A 16507-nucleotide genomic window follows, 5' to 3' on the forward strand; every position below is an offset into this window, starting at 1 on the left:
TGTCTGTAGGTCAATAAGGTTTCTTTTATTTGTTATTGCAGTGGTGTCTAGATACTTTGATCCAGGGACTCCATTTTGCTAGGCACTCTTCACATCCAAGACAGGTTGTTGTCTCAAGCTCTTCTCAGACTAATGAGATAAAACAAAATAAAGAAGTGAGAGAGAAAATAATCATGAATGATGAGTGATGAAGTGATTTTTTTTTCCAGTGTCATAAAACAACTTGGTGGACAAGATAGTCTAAGGTAAACTGGAGTGTAAAACAGATGCACGTGGGGTGCTCTGCAGTGGGCTGTCCCTGTGCTCACATTTATTCCATGGCAAGATCACGCCTACCGTATCTTATAGTAACTTGTTCACGTACCATATTTTTTTATCTTCAGAGGCCTCTATTTTCACTCATATTGGTAGTTTACTTTGCAGAAGGGGATGGTCTATTGTGTGACTGTCATGGGTAGGTATTGTTTCTGGTTGCTTCACTATAACAGGTATTCATTACTGCACACGATCTGGCACTGTGAGGTGTATCATCATGATAAGGTCCTAAGAGAGAAGGAACGTGGTTTCACTTTAAAGTACTGAAACAAAAGATCTAGGCAGTTTCTGGGTCTGCAGCTGATCTCGAGTTTGATTTTAGCGTGAGTCAACCAATCTCTCTGGCTGTTTTTCATATCTTAAGCAAGTGTCCTGGTTTCAGCTGGGATAGAGTTAATTTTCTTCCTAGCAGCTGCTTTAGTGCTGCGGTGTGGATTTAGGATGAGAATAATGTTGATAACACACTGATGTTGTAGTTGTTGCCAAGCAGTCAGGGACTTCTCAGCTTCTGATACTGGCCTGGCAACAAGAAGGTGGGGAGGCCCAAGAAGCTGGGAGGGGACACAGTCAGGACAGCTGACCCAAACTGGCCAAAGGGATATTCCATACCGTATGATGTCATGCTCCATATGTAACTGGGGGGAGTTGACCAGGGGGTGCCGTGGCTTGCGAACTAACTAGGCATCATTCAGTGGGTGGGGAGCAATTGTGCTGTGCATTACTTGTTTTGTATATTCTATTATTGTTAATATTATTATTAATTATCATCTTCCTTTTCTGTCCTATTAATCTGTTTTTATCTCAACCCACGAGTTTTACTTTTTTCAATTCTCTCCCCCACCCCACTGGGGTGTGTGGGGGGGCAGCAGTGAGTGAACAGCTGTGTGGTTGTTTTAGCTGCTGGCCAGGTTAAACCACAACCATAAGTAAAAATATTCAGCTCGCCAATGTGCTGTAGATGGGCTAGTTAGCTAGGTAGCTGTTTTTCTAATTAAAATATGTTTGGTCATAATACATTAGAGAAATGCAAATTAATTTATTCAGAAATTCAATAGCATCATTTTAAAGTAGTACTAGAAAGGAGAAATTGCAAGTGAAAACTCTCCTGCAAGCTCAAAAAAAAAGGGTAATATTATCTGTTGTCATATTCAGAATTTTAAAAAGTCTAACATATATTTAAGCATTACCTGAAGTTGACTTTGAACAGAACTGATTTCTTTCTCAGCTGACACACAAGTTAAGTTGTTCCTGAAGCCAGTTGTTCCTGAAGTTGTTCCTGTTTCTGAACAGCTCTTTGTTAAATTGTCACTTGATTCATATTTGAATTGGTTATTAAAATAAGTCTTAAATGATGTGAGAATTCAGTCAGGAGGTTTTTCCTTCATTCAGTGTTCTTATATTTTAACATTAATCCTTGTAAATTGGTTCCTTGGGATACACTTTGTAAAATTCCCTAAGTGATCCAACATGTTACAGAAATTGTTGTTGCGGATTGTTAACTATATTTCTCACCCCTAGTGCTGGGGCTTTCTAGAAGAATTCAAATCTCATTGCACAGTTTCATAACCTGCAGTTCTCTATGAGCTTGGTAATTGCTGAAGTACTGTTGAATCATGACTCAAATCTCTATTCATATTATGAAACTAATTTCTGGTGACAGTAGAGATAATTCTGTACCTGCACTTGCAGGGTAGTATGATGCACTTGTTGTCTTAAACATATTAAAATACTTCAGCTGAATTTTGGGTTGCCAGGCATCTTTTGTACTGCTCTTACAAATGCTTCAAAGGAGAAATGCTTTTAAAATATACAGTATTAGGAAACAAATGCAATTAATTGGTAGTTCTTTGCTATTTGTTGCCAGGAAGCGAAGTGTTCCCAAGGTCGTGCTGCCAGAGAAATCTGAGATGAAAACTAGACATCGCCGACTGACAGTGATCTGGTGTAGTCTGTGCTCGTATGCAAAGCAGAACTAACGCTCTGATGTTGCAGCTGAAGCAGTCTGTGTGCAGAACCCTGAAAAATGTGTCGCTGCTGTAGGCATTTATAGTTTGTAAATCATTGTTGTAGCTAAGCATTTAGCAACCGATATTTCCTAATGACTACGATGAGACAAAACTATTGTTCTTCATTACTGCCAAGGGAATTGAAAATCTACTGGAAATTGCCATAACTAAAAAGCAACAAATCAGAATTTCTTCTGAAGTCTAAGTGTGAACAAGTCACAACTGTGGCTTCAAGTGACATGTCCTTTCCGCTTCTGATTTTAAACTACCTTCTGGATAAGGAAAAATGAGGAGATGTTTGGAACAGAATTTGTTGTGTGGTATGTCTGGTTTGCAGAAAATAGGAGGGAAATGAATGCAGTGAGCCAAGACAGCAGCAAGGGAGGCAGAGCAGTGTGATACCTCCATGAATCACTGCTTAAAGGCCAATCCCAATGCTTGTAAGAAGTGCGAGGAGTAAGCAGTAATAGCCTCCTAGCAGGAGAAGGATTTCACTGCCTTGTGATTGCACCATCTCGCAGGGGTGGCCATGCAGCCCTGCAACCTGAGCTGGCCCTTCTTGGCTTTCAACATCTCGAGCGCTGCTATTTCAGACAACTGCGTGCTTGAATGTGTGCCTACATTAACAGCTGCGCATGTGGAAGCCGAACTGGTTCCTCTCATACAAGAATCCTTCTGCACATAGGTTAGCAAAAGAAGTTTTACCAAATGTGAACAGAAGCTCTTTGTAAAACATTAAATATTTCTGGTGTATTAAATTATGTTTATCTAAATATCAGAAGGCAGGAAGCCAAGATGTAGAAGGATCAAGTATATGCAATAATATCTCATTTTCCTTTGCTGAAGAAAAAAGAACAGATAACATTCTCTTAATGCAAAGCAAGAAGAAAATCATAGTAAGTTTGTTTTGAACTGTAGAATATGAATTCCTTATTGAGCTAACTTCCTTAGTAGGAGGAATTTTTCAAATAACATAATCTCTGGCAGGTAAGTTTTCTAGTAAAAAAGGCTGACATAGCCTTGCAGTGGTGCGAAGGTAATACTGTTTAATGGTTGTGCTGGCTTAATGAAGTGTGCATATTGAAACAAAACTAGTTAATAAAGATAGTGGATTTCTGCTAGGATGTAAGAATTGAAGTGCCATATGCTCATCTTTATATTGTTGTCTCATTGCAGGTTGAACATCTGGCTTGATTTGTTTTGGTACAGATACTTTCAGACAAAAAATCAAGTATGTAAAGGGCCACAGGTTTAAGCTGGCAAGTGCAGTTCCTGTAGTGGACATAAAGAATAATGGAGTAACCCGCTGAAAGTCATGGCAGCTTGTATGTGGACTGCTCAATCTTGCTGGACGTTTTCCTTACGGAGCTGGTGGTTTTCCCATTTATGGTATCAGTTTGAATCCGTGTGTCAGTCGATGAACACCAGTGGTTAACATGGGGCTTGAACTGAAGGCTGTTTTCAGAAATTTTAATTATAATAGAAGTTAAAGCTTTATTCTTTATTTCAAAGTTCAAGGAACTTTTTTTTAATCTAATGTTTACTAGAACTACAGCCTGCAAATGTGCGCAGATAATGAGCAATGTGTGTGTCCGTACTCTGTGCACTCCTATGCCAAAAGGAGGTTTAGGAATAGCAAGCAACGCCTCCAGTAAGATCAGTTTGAAATAAGTCTGATTTAAGGAATTCTGCTTTTTGTCATTTGTCATCAGATTGGTGTTTAATATACTACCAGTTCTGTTTTTATTCATTGCACTGACTTATTGGCATATTTTCTTGGTCTCAGTGTACAGTTTGGGAAGCGTAGATCACATTCTCTACCTCACAGAGGTGTGCTTCACCCACTGAGCACCATTATTTTGATAAGTGAATTCTTCAGTTTTAAAATGTTAGTCAATTCCCTTTGTTTTTTAGAGTTATGCTGTCTGCTTTGCAAAGCGAGCAGCTCCTTTGCTAATATGGTACAGTTTGTTTAGTTAAGGACTTGGTCATTTTGTCCATTTTTCATGTGAAATGCAACAATGGTTAGGGGAACTGTTGGCCTTGGCTTTAACCAGGGCCTCGAGAAATCCTCTGCAGATGGAGCAAACACTTTGAGGATTAAAAGCCAGTCTGGCAATAAAGCTGGAGAGGTGTGTGTTCCCTGCATTTTCAGGCTTTCTAGGACCCTGGGAATTTCATATTGGGCGTTTGGAGTCACTCTGCCAGAAGGACGATAGCTTTGTAGAAACTTCTGGCCTTTCTGTATGCTCTGAGATTCAAAAGTCTCCAGTTTTGAAAGCTCTTGTCTTCCTCCAGGCAACAAGCTATGCTCCAATAGAGCAATTAGGAATACTTTATATGTATTTTTAAGCCAAGAAAGCAATCTAGCTGCAAGTCAGTTTTTAAATCATAACTAAAGTAAGGGTTCAAGGCCACAGACTTCACCTCCTGCCTGCACCCAGGCACCTGCTACTTTATTCCCAATGTGTTTCCCTGCCCTGGCACTGGCACGTATCTGACCCCAGGGAAGCTGTGCCAGTTAGCCCTACCAGAAATTTACTCTCGCTCCCACTGCATTCTTCCTAAGTCTGCCTGTCCTCATCGTTTCATCTCCTGCCCTCCACTCCATGCCTCTATCATGCTTCCCCTGGGCTTGAGATTTACCACATTTCTTACGCACCAAGGATACTGTTCATAAAACATATTTCTTCCCCATAACTTATTTCCAGTTTGCCGTCTTCATTGCTTACAGTGCACTATTCCCCATCTCATTTGAGCCATTGTTCTTTACCACGTATCTTTATTTGCCTAGCCTAGTCAATGCTGAAAGCTGTTTAGGGGGTGGAAGGTACCATATTTTGAAAAGAGGGTTGTCAGTTGTCTCCAATTCCTCAGTTCATTGCTAGCAGTAGTAGTCATCTTTTTAATTGACACTTTCATGTAATAAAGAAACAAGAAGCTAACCTTGTTGTATAAGCCTTGTTTTCAGTTTTACTTCTTTTCTGTAATGCTGTAGTTGATGCTTTTGGCACCATCATTAAATCAAACGAAGTCATGTGTGGATTGCTTCAGCTTTCAGCAGAAAATGTCCAAAATCTGATCTGTGAACAAGCCGAGCTTGGCTTGGGTCAGTCGATATGGGGAATCTGTGTGCCGCTTGTGAGACTCTCTGGATGGTGGGACTGCATTGAGACCAGTCCCTGCTCTGTGGAACAGGGTATTGTAGCATCTGGACTCTTGTAGTCTACAGCAGCAGCACAGATCACAGAAACAGCATGCAGGGATGCCCCAGGTTTACCACCCTTCTTTTGGCTATGGCTCCATAATAGGCTCATGCTGGGCTGAAATAGCCTCTAGAGTAGACATGCACCACTGGAGATACTCCCCTTCTGTTGCAAGACTTTTGACGTAGGACAGAGTCTATTGAGGCCAAAACAGATGTTAAGAGATGAGACCAGTGTGGTTCCTAGTTACTGCCAAGTGTCAGTGAGCTGGTGGAACCACCTGCACATCTACTGTGGTTTATGACCATACTTTGGCTTTTTCAGCACCTCCCCGATGAGACAAGGCTGCGCACCTGGTGCAACGGCAGGGAGGAGAGGAAGCATAGTCAGTGCTGTGACCTCTGCATGGCCAGTGAGCAAGCAATTTGGAAGGCACAAACCATATATGAGAACCACTGGTGCACAAGAGAGAGCATATTTTCTTCATAAAAAATATTTTATGCAAGTAGTTTTGGGTTTTGGTTTTTTGGTTTTTTTTTTTTTTGTAGGCAAGCAAGCATTAGGATCTGAGGTTCAGTGCGACTTTTTGGCACATGAAGGAAGAATGCTGAAACTAACGGATCAAAAAGAGTAAGGAGAAAGATTCAGAGAGAGAGATTAGCAACTAACTTAGAAACTGCAGATGTTTCTGAGGAAAACTGGGCAGACACAGACATGCTCCTGGCAAAAAGAACAGTTTTGGGAAAATCTTTTCATTCTTCCAGTTAGAGATATCTAAGTGTCATTTTACCGGAGCTCTTGAAATGAGCAAAACATTCCCAGTTTTGTAACATTAAACATAAGCATAATTGGAATTTTTCCTCTTGACTAAAACTAATAAGATTTTTATTGTGAATTTTATTTGTAACATCATTTAAGACGTTTCCGTATGCTGGGACTCGGAAGGCTGTGTTTCTGAAACGATAACGTATAGCAGGAGTAGTGTCTGGTTCAGACTTAACTACCCGCAGAGTAAGTTTAGAATGTCAAGTTCTAAATTAAGTATCAGAATATGTGATTTCCCTGTCTATTTTTTACATGCGGGTATTGGATCAGGAGCTTGTTCAGCTGCTTGACTTTAACCAAAGCCAAGTTCAAATAGGGCCATTCAGTTCTTTATTCTCTACTTTCTGGGGGGGGGTGGTTCTTGATACTTTCTTTGTCGTTTGAATCTCAGTCTCTTCTTCTCTCTCAATGCACAGAAGAGATTGTCGTAGGTACTTAAATTTGGCTCTGCTGGCAATAGGTTGGGATTTATTCTATGACGTGTCATAAGCGTAAATGAGGTGCAGTCAGAAGAGGGTCTGTGGAGCAGGCAGTTTGCAGCTTGAACTGCTTTGGGCACTAAGGCCTTTACAAGTCCCGTCTGATGTTTCAGGGAGCTGTGTCAGGTTGGGCATCTCCCTTCTGTTTACCTATAAAAGGAAATGAACTTTTTATGGATGGAGACTCTTAATGGAGTGGAAATTAATTTTTTATTCCCACTCCAGAGCCACATTCCAGATGGTCTGGTTATGGTATTGTCACGTAATCGGCACTTCCTTTCACACTCATCTTGGTTAATGTCTGACTTGAAAGGTCTTTGAAATTGCGGGGTCGGTTCCATTTAATTTTCTTAGTTTCCCTAAAATAGTTCATCTTTAAGAGGAGTAAATTAATATTTAAATTCTTAATTTGCTTAAAACAGGTTTCTTTTTTTTTTTTTTTAAATATTCCAGTACGTATAAACAGGTCCAACACTGAGGAGCAGACTTACATAATGTAGAAGTCTTCGAGAAGCTGGAGTAACAGTATCACTGCTGGTTTCTTACAGTCTTGTGGATGCCAGAATCTGCATGGAGGGAACAGTTCTGGCTTCTCTGAACTTTACAGCTACCTTGGGATAAATCTCCATAAACTTCATTTGAAATCTCAGACACATACTAGATTTTCTTTGTACTGGAAATCTCATGACATAAGGCTGTTGTGTCTGACTTTCAGTTTTGTTAAAAACACTGTCAGAACAATCTCCCTCATGTTATTCCAGTGCTCTTGTTTCTGGCTAACACCCTGATGAGGTGGGACAACTTAAACAGAAATTGACTCACATTTTTTAATGGCAGAAAACATTTACATTTTAGAATTGATGCTTACTTTCTGTGTACCTTTTGTTCCTTTTGATTCCTGTTGTCCCTTAAGAGTTTGCTGGAAACATGCATTCCATGGTGAGTCAGCAGGCCTGCTGGACTGAGCAGAAAGCAGATTTGGGAGTTATAAATCCAAGCACTTACTTGCTGTGTGGCCTTAAAAAACTTACTTAACCTCTGCTTCCCCACCAGTAAAATCAGTATAACTTATCAATGTTTGAGCGCTCTTGTCTTTAATGTGCATAAAAAGACTTTAAAAATAAATACTGGTGCTGATAGCCTATAGGCTTTTTTACTGAAATAATTGTATTAATTTTACCCAAAATATTCTAAGCATAATCTAATGACAAAGGAATACATATTCCTTGATATGTCAATTATTAATCTCATGTTGTTTCCTATTACTTCTCTAGCACTCTTAGGCATGCATGAATTGCAGAGAAAAGCTCTGATCTTTCAGCATCACTCTCTGACTGACACTCCTGCACCAGTGTGGGAAGTCCCATTGATTTCAGTGGCTGTGGGCAAGAGCAGTTGGTGTCCGGAGATGACTTAGATCCAGAATCATGGCCAAGTATGGAAGACCTGCCTGTTTGCAGCTAGGTGTGGCAGAAATGGAAGATGACTAAAATACAGAAGCTGAGTCAGGTGTCTGCCGTTTCCTAAAGTTTTTAAGAAACTCGTTCCGAGGGTCAGTGGCTCTGGCTGAGGTTCAGTGTAGGCAGAGTAGGAAGGATTGTGACCAAGGCACTTCCCTTTCTTCTTTCTGGTGGATGTAATGGCTCTCACATTTCCCTGTTGAGCAGGGGATCAGTTTTCATTCTGGAAACAAGTTTGGCAGCAAGAGGATGTATGAGCTATGGAATCAGAGCTTTGGAAGGTCTTCAGTGACATTTCTCCATTCTTAGCACATCATTTAATGACAGCACTTGATGGCCAGGTCCTAAATCCAGCCCCAGTTTCAGAAGTCAAGCCAGACATTGCATGTTTGGGTGCAGGAATATAGGGGAGTTCTCTCCAGCCATGACTTGGACTAGCTTGGAGCTACTTTGCTCAGGCTGCTCCAGTCTCACAGTTACTCTTTCACAGGGTGAAGGGGCTTCTTTCTTTCCCATAACATTTGCAAGCCTTACCCATCCTGCTCCCTGGGTTGCCAGTCCAGGCACTCACCCAGGATTATATCTTAAAGGTCTTAGCTCTCATACGGCCCTTGCCAGCACCTGGTCCTGTGCCGTTGAGGTTAGTGCCAAAACCCCTCACAGCCATGGAGGAGGCAAGTAGTTTGTTCTCAGAGCAGATAGGGGCTGGTGGCCCAAAGTGTCTCCTGGTATCCAGAAAGAAGAGGTGTGGGAAACTTCTGGAGCGGGGGGAGGGGAAGTAAAAGCAATCAAGAATCCCCTGAGAGACAGGAAGGAGGAAGAGTAAAGGGAACTCGAGGTCCTGATGGCAGATAGTATTTTATGAGGCTTTAATTTGACTGCAAAACTCATTTCTTTCACCACCACTGTGCACAGTGTTGGACTGTGGGAACAAAATGCCGGTGTTAAGGCTACTGCATTACAAAAAGCTGCCTAGATATGTTGCCTTGATTTTGGTGGGGCTCTTGGTGCAACACAGCTAACATCAGAGACACCTATCTAGTGTGGAAACAGCCAGATTAAAGGGCATTCTTAGGGCTACAACAGTTAAAAGTTAGGCAGTCTTAGAGCTCCTGTGTAAGCTTTGTTGTTTCTATTTTCTATTGTGTTGTGCTTTATAAAATGTTCTTTACCACAGATTTTATTGCACTGGGCTGGGGCAAGATAAGTGTGAACCTCTCTTGTTGGGTGTTCGTGTCTGAGCCTGCATTGGCCACATTGACCACTAAGAGATCCGTCACATTTATTGTTAAACTTAAAAATAATAGTCATTCGGATTCAAGAAGAATCTTTCTCCCTCTGCAATCAAAGGTCCATCTTCCTTTAGAGCTGTTGTATCCTTTGCATTCCCTTACTTGGCTGCTTGCTCATCTTTCATGAGGATAAACATAGAGTTTGAGGGAATTTCCCAGGTGGAAACTCCCTGTTCTTTATGAGAACACTACGTGCAGCATTAACTACGTGCAACAGCCGCTTCACTTTACTTTCGGTCCAGTATAATTTTTATTAGCTTCATTGTCTTTCTTGGGGGGAAAAAAGCTAAGAAAAGGACTTACTGACCCCTTATTAGTTGTTCAGATTCCAATCTCACTTTCCGCACTGTAAATCATAGTAACTCCACCGAAGCAAGGCTGTTACTCCAGCTTTCGCCTATGGAGTTGCCCATCTTCATTGTCTTGAGGCTTATTGTACATAGAGATATCTGGTAGAGATTGACAAAGCTGTCTAACAAACCATCTCTTTCCAGCTGTGTGAATTGCAGGCATCTCTCCAACCTTTCACAGTCCAGAAAAGTATTTTTGGATATGGGCAGCTCATCATTCATCAGACATGTTGCTATGCCTTAGCAGGGCAGCTAACTTAGGACAAGTAACTTACCCAGTGGATTTTGTCTTAGCAGTCCTGTGAATGTAAAGATCTGGTTATAATTTATGATAGAAACACAAAAGGGTGGGAATCCTGATGGACAGTTACTCTGGGAATGGGGGAAGAGATGAGTAAGCTGAGTTACATTGCTTAAATGCTATCACTGGCAGACTACAAGCATCTTTAAAACCCTGTGAAAAGTGTAGATTCTTCTTCTAAAGACAAGATTAACTGTTTTCTATTGCCAAATACTCTTCAAGGAGTTGTTACAATTTGTAAACAAACAAATTTCTTTGCCGTTCTTTGTGATTACAGATCACCAGCTCAGGCAGATTTTAGTCAATGTGTCCCCTCATCACCCTGCTGCACGGTCTGTGTTGAAGATGCACTCCTTTTATCCTGCCAGAGCTGGGTGGTTGTTTCGTTGGGGTTTTTTAATGAATCAGCTCTAAGATGAGACGCTTGCCTGCTTTTGCGAGTCTAGATGATAGAGTTGATCCTTTGGTTGAGGCTTTCCAAAAGCTCTTTCAGTTTAGGTCCATTCAGCTCTCTGCGATGCCAAAATAAGCCTAAGTTTTGGAAGAGATAGTTTTACAGCCAAATGATCTTAATCCTTTCCTAAGCAATTTTAAGAAAAATCGCTGTAAGTGCAAAGTGCAAAGTGCAAGCCTCTAGCCTGTTCTCTCAGTCCTTGCAGATGTAGGTACTAATGTGCTGGAATTCAGCAACAGTGCACATATTGGTAAAAACTGCTTGTAAAACTAAGAGGTGCAAGATAATTCTTAATGCATGGAACTTGGCTACTCTTGGCGTATCTAGGTAAACTAAACATTGATTAAAATGCTGAGGCTCTGCTTGCAACATCTTTAGCTTTAAACTCTGAATGCATTTTCTTTGTATTGGAAAAAAGGGGGGGGGGGGAAGAAAAAAAAGAAGGTAACTTGGCATTTTAATAATGAGGTGGTTCGAAGACCAAGTCCTGAAATAAGTCCTGAAAGCAGGGAAATTTTTCTGAATAGCATATTGGAAAGGGAATGAAGGTAAAGCCAGCTCTCTGTAGGGAAGGGAGAGTTGGTTAGCCATCTCAGCCAAGTAGAAAACAGAACATCTAAATGAACTAGACTAGATGTGTTTTTCTATGTAAAGAGTGACTTACACCAAGTAAAAAGCCATGTGATTCAGGCAAGGAAAAATACCATCTCACTGGGAATAATGAAGTACAATTCTTTTTAAAATAAAATTAGAATTGAGTTCTGTAGTTCCCTCATCCCATTTTAATGGCACCCTGCCTCATAAGTTTTCAGTGGCTTTGTCTTTACTTTCCATGTTTATTCATCATTTATATTATACTGAAGGCCTTTTTGTGAGAAAGTGATATTATCCTGCCATGAGTACTTCATGGATATTAAAAAGGGAAATCATAAATTCTATGCTTTTTTCTTAATTTATGTACCCAGTATCTTTTTTCCCCTATGCTAACAATGAAGGACAGAGTCCAGCACAGAGTTTGTAAGTTGCAGGCAGTGTAGTGCCAAAAAGGCTGATGTGCATGAGATGATTATCATCACAAAAGACTTCCAGAGACCTTGCAGGTACTGGATTATTGAGAGGAACTGGCCCCCGTTCAGCTAATGGCAATGCCGTCTTTATGGATATACCCCAAATTCCTCTGTCCATGGATGCATGCAATGTGCTTCTAGACTTGTGCAGCATAAATGTTATGGGTCAAAGCCATTCTCTTTGAGCTTTGGATTGTAAAATAAATAGTAGAAATTCCTGTAGCCCCATTGAAATGCACCTCCCGAACTCCTGAACAGCAGAACTGGCTTCTGCTGGTGGCAGGTAGCACCCTGTCAGCCACCGCAGTGAGATCTGCCACTTGGTTCCTCAGCGGCTTGGGTAGCTGGACTCACCTGAGAACTTTTGGTTGTTCTGAGGTCTGAGTGCAAGGATGCCAGTCAGCGAGTATCACTGTATCATCGGCCTGATATTGTTCATTTATCAGAAAGACTGTCGCTGGCTTGAGGGGCAATAGATCCAGCCCACTAGCTATGAGTGGTGTCAGAAACCTACACCAAGGCACCCCAATTTTTTTGTGCCACTTGTTTGAAGTGGCACCCCCCCCTTTTTTTTTTGGAGCATTATAGTTAACTCTGGGAACAAAGATGTAACAGGTATGAATGGAGCTTTATAACACTGTGAGACAGACTGGGATGTGCAAAAAATGAGATTTTTTTTTTCAGGAGTCAGTATTTATTTACATCACTGTATTATGTTCAAGAAAAACAGAGGGCAAGTACAGAAAGAATGTAAACATGGATGTGAATGGAAGGGACTAAACCAGTGCAAGCCTGGCTGATGAAGTTAATCTGGCTTTAAATACCTGTTTAACTGAAAAGTATACCTGGCCCTAAGAATGGAATGGAATGGGCTATTTCAGTTGGAAGGGACCTATGACAATCATCTAGTCCAACTGCCTGACCACTTCAGGGCTGACCAAAAGTTACAGCATGTTGTTAAGGGCATTGCCCAAATGTCTCTTAAACACTGCCAGGCTTGGGGCATCGACCACCTCTCTAGGAAGCCTGTTCCAGTGTTTGACCACCCTCTCGGTAAAGAAATGCATCCTCATGTCCAGTCTGAACCTCCTCTAGAGCAGCTTTGAACCATTCCCACATGTCCTGTCACTGGATACCTGGGAGAAGAGATCAGCACCTCCCTCTCCACATCCCCTCCTCAGGAAGCAGTAGGGAGCCATGAGGTTGGTCCTCAGCCTCCTTCTCTCCAAGCTAGACAAGCCCAAAGTCCTTCATCCGCCTCTCACAGGACATGCCTTCCAGCCCTTTCACCAGCTTTGTTGCTCTCCTCTGGACACATTCAAGTCCCTTAACTGACTTCACGCTTCTCCATAGTCTTCCAGTTCTTTCCCTGTGTGGTGGGTTGACCCTGGCTGGAGGCCAGGTGCCCACCAGAGCCGCTCTCTCACTCCCCTCATTCACTAAACAGGGGAGAAAAGGCATAACGAAATGCTTGCAGGTCGAGATAAGGACAGGGAGAGATCACTCACTAATTATCGTCACGAGCAAAACAGACCAAACTTAGAGAGGGAATTCATCTAATTTATTACTAGGCAAAACAGAGTAGAGGAATTAGAAAATAAAATCAACTCTTAAAACACTTCCCCCCACCCCTCCCATCTTCCCGGGCTCAACTTCACTCCCGGCTTCAACCTTCCCCCCCTCAGCGGCACAGGGGGACGGGGAGTGGGGGTTACGGTCAGTTCATCTCACGGTGTTTCTGCCGCTTCTTCATCCTCAGGGGGAGGACTCCTCTCATCATTCCCCTGCTCCAGCATGGAGTCCCTCTCACGGGGTGCAGACCTTCAGGAGCAAACTGCTCCAGCGTGGGGTCCCCCACGGGGTCACAAGTCCTGCCAGCAAACCTGCCCTGGCGTGGGCTCCCCTCTTCACGGGTCCACCAGTCCAGCCAGGAACTTGCTCCAGCGTGGGCTTCCCACGGGCCACAGCCTCCTTCAGGTGCCTCCACCTGCTCCGGCGTGGGGTCCTCCATGGGCTGCAGGTGGAATCGCTACACCCCCTCATCCTTCCTCCATGGGCTGCAGGGGGACAGCCTGCTTCACCATGGTCTTCTCCATGGGCTGCAGGGGGATCTCTGCTCCGGCGCCTGGAGCACCTCCTGCCCCTCCTTCTGCACTGACCTTGGTGTCTGCAGAGTTTCTTACATCTTCTCACTCCTCTCTCCGGCTGCAAAAGCTCTCTCTCTAAGTGTTTTTCTTCTTCTTAAATATGTTATCACAGAGGCGCTGATTGGCTTGGCCTTGGCCAGCGGCGGGTCCGTCTTAGAGCCGGCTGGCATTGGCTCTATCAGACACACGGGGAGCTTCTAGCAGCTTCTCCCAGAAGCCACCCCTGTAGCCCCCCCGCCACCAAAACCCTGCCACGCAAACCCAACACACCCTGAAACAAGTTCATCTATCAATATAACATGATTCACCATTTTACAAAGACTCTCCATGTTCTTTATCACGTGCAGCCTAGTGTTCCCAACTGAGAGCAGGGCCAGGTTGTTTCAGGCAGGGCATGAGCACCCTGTTCCTCCACAGCGTGCAAACCCTGTTCAGACGTTACTCAAGTATTAATCATCACGGTACTCTAGAGCTGAGATTGTTGATGGCAAGGCTTGGTAAGAATGATGGGTGGTTTATATCTTCAAGAAGTGCATCAGGAAGTGAAGTGCTTCTGGAGAGATACCAACTGACATTACAGGAGGTTGAGCCATAGTCTGCAGGAGTCAGCAAGACATTTTCTGTAGACAGCAGTGTTGCTAACAAGAGCTGTCACTTTTCATGCTAAACAGAAAGAAAAACACAGGCCATTTGAGCTGACCTTAGTATTCCTCATTCTCTGACAAGCATGTGCATACAGCATTATCCTGTATGGACAATTGTCATTTTTCCACCCTAAAAGTTACTTCAGTTTGTTTCCTGCCTATGGCATTAATTTCCCATCAACTTGGGGATTTCTTCTAAAGTGTGCCATTCATTTTTAATTTATATTTTTTAAATATGAGACAAATATTTGTGTTAGCATTAGATAATAATGATCATTCATACTATCCATGAAGATGGTCCTCACAGATGAAGAAGACAGTAAGCCATGGCTTTCTTAGGTCTCTCTATCCCAACATATGTTGTGAACTCAATGACAAAAACAAGAAACTATTTTCCACCCTACGATACTCATTTGGACTTACAGCAAATCCAAATTTTACAAAGCTTTCATTCTATATGGGTTTTCATGACTAGCTGCATCCCCGTCATCTTTGAGTGCATTCCAGTAATGCCTTAAGCGTTGTGCCCAACATCCGTCCAGCGGGTTTATTCTCTCACAGTTGCCATGCGTCTATGCTTTCCAGTTGAGCTTTTCAACAAAAAAGCATCAGTCTCTCTAGACTCTGCTTCCTGCTATTTTTGCTCAAACTTGCCTTCCTCAGATAACACCCATCTTTATCCAGATATCCAAAGCAACTTAGCAGGCTACTGAGTAGCTTCAGCAGTTGCAGTTGCTGTGTGGGAAGATAGAGACTTTTTTTTCTCAAAATAGCTCTTCTGTGAACTTGTGTGCTATTTCCTTTTCCTGCCTCCTAAGACCTTGACTAGTTCCCTAATTTTGGTTGTTGGAAAGCTAAGCCCTTTTGCCTAAGCAAAAACCAAACAGAAATTTTCAGTATGCATGACCATCTCAAAACCAGTGCTTGCTATGAGCCTACGATTCTGGGATAGCTCTTCTGACAGTGCAACTCAATCCTGATGGGCAATGGTAGCGGTCGAGGTGCATTGACTCCGCTGTGTTTGACCTGTTTGGCAAGTGAGCTTCTTTATGTGTGTCTGCTGTGACATGCAGGGCTTTCCACCATCCAAACCTGCCCCAAAAGCCTACAGCCAGTCCTCTAGCACAAAAGCCTCTTCTTCAGAAGTAGATGTTTTATCCTTGGAATACAACAACTAACAGTGTCACCAAAAGCCCTGTCTGCCCTTTTGGCACAGTAAAGATCCCCTGAGCTTTCTCAATAAGTTTTCTTCAGTTTCTTTGCAAAAAAGTCTTCCCTCTTCAAGTGCAATTTTTCCATCCCCCCTGCTGTCCCATTCAGTGTTAGGAATGAATCATGGTTGTGAAGTAAATTCATCATCTGTTCAAATGAAGTTCAAAGTTTCTCAGCACTGTAAATGAAACTAATTTTTGCTGTCTCAAGGATGGCCTGGCCTAATGTGAGCAGGGAAGGAATAGAGGGAAAGATTGGGGTGGTCCCGAAGTCAGACTTGCTGCTTCTGCCATTGCCAGTGCAGTGGGAAGAGGGGAGGGTTGTGCCTGCTGCAGCTGGGTGGGCTGTCTTCATGAGCCACAGGTAGCACAGAGAGGAAAAGCAGCCATGGAACTACACAGGCTGATGGAGAGAAACCTGAATAACCACATAATCCACTACAGCAGGCAGGAGTCTTGTGGAAAATTAGTACATTAAGAGTATTGATCACTATTGTTGCAGTTAGTGAGAATCATTAGGAATAATTACAGTTATTCCTGCAGCATCTTTAACCATGGGATTTCAAAGCATCTACCGAAAAAAAAAAAACCAAACACTAAAAAACTTCCAACTTTGCAAAGGTTTTGAGCCCTAAATCAGCACCTCCCACTTGGTATAAATATAAATAAAAATGCATAAACAAAAACTCAGTTAATTTGCAAAGTCAAGCACTCAGAAAATCTTATAAATATGTTTCTGTCCAAATTATT

At 42.4% G+C, this 16507-nt stretch overlaps 1 protein-coding gene across 3 annotated transcripts in view; it reads left to right on the forward strand.

Moving 5' to 3' along the window:
* Positions 1-16507, forward strand: part of ANKRD46 (ankyrin repeat domain 46) — a 58984-nt gene that overhangs the window by 22145 nt on the left and 20332 nt on the right. The window lies entirely within an intron of this gene.

This window comes from Grus americana, chromosome 2 (assembly GCF_028858705.1).
Source record: "Grus americana isolate bGruAme1 chromosome 2, bGruAme1.mat, whole genome shotgun sequence".
NCBI lineage: Eukaryota > Metazoa > Chordata > Aves > Gruiformes > Gruidae > Grus > Grus americana.